A 3269-nucleotide genomic window follows, 5' to 3' on the forward strand; every position below is an offset into this window, starting at 1 on the left:
GAGGAGGGGAAAAAAAACTAATATATATGTGCATTTATGAGCACATTACTGCTGTGGGTGGGGGCTTCCCAGGCGGCACTAACAGTAAAGAGCCTGCCTGCCAGTGCAGGAGAAGTAAGAGACGTGGGTTCGATCCCTGGGTTGGGAAGATCCCCTGGAGGAGGAAATGGTACCCCACTCCAGTATTCTTGCCTGGAGAATCCCATGGATGGAGGAGCCTGGTGAGCTACAGTCCAGAGGGTTGCACAGAGTCAGACATGACTGAAGCGACTGAGCACACAAAAACTGCTGTGGGTATTGGGGTGTAATCCTCCTGGGGGCTTCTGAGAAACTACACAGAACATACCCCAGAACTGTCCTGCTGAGAGAAGACAAAGTTGGGTTATTTATCTACAAACTCCTGCCCCTCTTCTGTTGAACGTGGATCCCAAGCGGTTAATTTCCTTGCAGCCTTGCACACAGGTTCCCCCTGGTCCAGGGAACGTCCCCAGGTGGAGAAGCAGAGTCTATCAGCACCAGGGGAACTGTTTGCAGGTGAGTTCTGGGCTGGGCACTGTCAGCATCAGTTACTGTCTTCTTTCCAAGAAGCACAAACAAGTGTTCTTTTCTAATGCCCAACTTAAAAATATGTAGCATGTTCATCATTTGAAACTTTGAAAAATAAATACGTTTTCCCCACTTTTCCCACCAGCTGCCTCTCATGCAACCCCATGGACTGCAACATACCAGGCTCCCCTGTCCTTCACTGTCTCCTGGAGGTTGCTCAAACTCAGGTGCATTGAGTCAGAGGTGCCATCCAGCCATTGCATCCTCTGCTGCCCTCGGCTCCTTTAGCAGATATACATATATATATCCTGACCACCTGTTCCCTTACTTCAGAACAGTCCTCAGAGCTTTCTGAAAGACTGTCTCCCAGGTTATAATCCTCAGGTTGGTTCAAATAAAATTTTCCTTTTCTTTGATTATTGAGTAGCTTTTTTGGTCCACTTTAGTATTTAGATGTTGCCAACATTAGTTAGATCTTGAAGAAAGCAAGGGAGCTCCAGAAAAACATCTACTTCTGCTTCATTGACTATGCTAAATCCTTTGACTGTATGGATCACAACACTGTGGAAAATTCTTAAAGAGATGGGAATATCAGATCACCTTACCTGTACCCTGAGAAACCTGTATGCAAGTCAAGAAGCAACAGTTAGAACGGAATACGGAACAACTGACTGGTTCAAAATTGGGAAAGGAATATGACAAGGCTGTATATTGTCACCCTGCTTATTCAACTTATATGCAGAGTACATCATGTGAAATGGTGTTCTGGATGAATCACAAGTTGGGATCAAAATTGCTGGGAGAAATATCAACAACCTCAGATATGCAGACGATCCACTCAAATGGCAGAAGATAAAGAACTAAAGAGCCTCTTGATGAAGATAAAAGAGGAGAGTAAAAAAGCTGATTTGAAACTCTACAGTCAAAAAACTAACATCATGGCATCTGGTCCCTTCACTTCATGGCAATTGAAGGGGAAAATGTGGAAGAAGTGACAGATTTTATTTTCTTAGGCTCCAAAATCACTGTGTACAGTGACTGTAGACATGAAATTAAAAGATGCTTGTTCCTTGGAAGGAAAGTTATAACAAGCCAGACAGAGTATTAAAAAGCAGAGACATCACTTTGACTATACAGACCTTTGCTGGCAAAACTATGGCTTTTCCAGTATTCACGTTCAGATGTGAGTGCTTGTGCTTAGTTGCTCAGTCATGTCCGACTGCTTGCAACCCCATGGACAAAGTAGCCTGCCAGGATCCTCTGCCCATGGAATTCTCCAGGCAATAATACTGGAGTGGGTTGCCATTCCCTTCTCCAGGGGATCTTCCCAATCCAGGGAGCAAACCCAGGTCTCCTGCATTGTAGGCAGATTCTTTACCACCTGAGCCACCAGGGAGGCCCAAAATATGAATATGGGGGTACTGGGGATTGAACCCAGGGTCTCATGCATGCCACGCAGGCATTCTACCACTGAGCCATACCCCCAGGCAGAGTTGATCATAAAGGAGGCTAAGCACTAAAGAATTGATGCTTTTGAATCATGGGGTTGGAGAAGACTCTTGAGAGTCCCTTAGACTGCAAGGAGATCAAATCAGTTAATCCTAAAGGAAAATCAACCCTGAATATTCCAGACTGATTCAGGACAGAATATTTGGAAGGACTAATGCTGAAGCTGAAGCTCCAGTACTTTGGCTACCTGAAGTGAAGAGCTGCCTCACTGGAAAAGACCCTGATGCTGGGGAAGATTGAAGGCAAAATGAGAAGGGGTCAGCAGAGGATGAGATTGTTAGATAGCATCACCAACTCAATGAACATGAACTTGAGCAAACTCCGGGAGATACTGGAGGACAGAGAAGCCTGGTGTGCTACAGTCCATGAGGTTGCAAAGAGTAAAGACACCACTTAGCAACTGAACAACAAATATTTAAATAATAAATGCAAAAAAGGAAAAAAGTGAATTGAAAAGCCAGATGTTGAAATGAAAAGGGACTAAAAAAAAAAAGATCGCCATAGCTGACACAAATTTAACCCAAGCAGTTTAACTGCAGAGGAAAAGAAGAACAATCAAAACAGGCAAAGTTCCCCTACAGAGGAAATAGGGAGGTGATAGGAAAGAGACATAGGGTTAGGAAACCCTTCAGGGGTCCCATCAAGGGATAGAGTTAGCTGAGGACAGCTTAAATGCCATCTCAAAGGACTCCAGAATGGATGGAAGGGACAGACAGCCTGCAAGCTGCCATTCATGGGCTTCAGACATTCATGTGTACTTAAATCAAGCAAATAAAGCCCAGTAAAAATATCCACTGATGTTCCCGCTCCCTAACCAAATGAGAGCAGACATCAGAAATTCATGCAATTAGATAGGAAAGCCACTGGGTTCCATGCCTCATTTTTTTGTATTTAATGCCTGCTAATTCAAACTCTTAATTTATCCCTCCCTCAACTCTCTTCCCCGCTTAATAACCATAAGTTTGTTTTCTATGTCTGTGACTCTAAGTTCATTTTTACCCTTTTTCTTTGTTGTTGTTCAGTCGCTCAGTTGTGTCCAACTCTTTGCGACCCCATGGAATGCAGCATGTCAGGCTTCCGTGTCCTTTACTATCTCCCGGAGTTTGCTCAAACTCATGTCCATTGAGTCGGTGATGCTAACTAACCATCTCATCTTCTCTTGCCCCCGTCTCCTTCTGCGCTCAGTCTTTCCCGTCATCAGGGTCTTTTCCAGT

At 44.4% G+C, this 3269-nt stretch overlaps 1 non-coding gene across 1 annotated transcript; it reads right to left on the bottom strand.

Annotated features, from left to right (window-relative positions):
* Positions 1–1959: 1959 nt before the first annotated feature.
* TRNAA-GGC lies at positions 1960–2031 on the bottom strand. The gene has a single exon. It is a non-coding gene; the product is annotated as a tRNA-Ala (tRNA).
* Between the last annotated feature and the right edge of the window lie 1238 nt (positions 2032–3269).

Source organism: Oryx dammah, unplaced genomic scaffold (assembly GCF_014754425.2).
Source record: "Oryx dammah isolate SB20612 unplaced genomic scaffold, SCBI_Odam_1.1 HiC_scaffold_20, whole genome shotgun sequence".
NCBI lineage: Eukaryota > Metazoa > Chordata > Mammalia > Artiodactyla > Bovidae > Oryx > Oryx dammah.